Source organism: Oncorhynchus masou, chromosome 12 (genome assembly GCF_036934945.1).
Source record: "Oncorhynchus masou masou isolate Uvic2021 chromosome 12, UVic_Omas_1.1, whole genome shotgun sequence".
In the NCBI taxonomy this organism is placed as follows: domain Eukaryota; kingdom Metazoa; phylum Chordata; class Actinopteri; order Salmoniformes; family Salmonidae; genus Oncorhynchus; species Oncorhynchus masou.
Window position 1 is genome coordinate 6,985,236 of NC_088223.1, and position 312 is coordinate 6,985,547.

A 312-nucleotide genomic window follows, 5' to 3' on the forward strand; every position below is an offset into this window, starting at 1 on the left:
AGACAAAGACAGAGAGAGAGAGAAAGGAGACAGAGAGAGAATAGGGAGGAGAACAGCAGCTCATAACAACCATACATCTAAATAATATGATTTTAAAACAGTTTTCAGCTCACACCTAGAAGAAAACTCTGTAGAAAAAAAATAGCACAAAACCTTTACTTACCGTGCAAAACCCTGCAGTTCTGACAACAAAACAACAAAAACTGTGAAGACAGGCATTGAAAACAGTGTCACTAATGTGATCAAAGAAAAGTTTCAATAGTGTTATTATTTTTATTTAAATGTTTTTATTCATTTATCCTCTTTATTAAC

General features: G+C 32.7%; 1 protein-coding gene across 1 annotated transcript in view; it reads right to left on the reverse strand.

The window, feature by feature from the left end:
- Positions 1 to 249: 249 nt before the first annotated feature.
- The window catches only part of LOC135549496 (protein L-Myc-1b-like), a 17,233-nt gene continuing 17,170 nt past the window's right edge, over positions 250 to 312 (reverse strand). Inside the window, exon 2 of the mRNA XM_064979498.1 lies at positions 250 to 312. This exon is cut by the window's right edge and continues 3,439 nt beyond it. The gene's annotated coding sequence lies outside the window, so the exon portion shown is untranslated.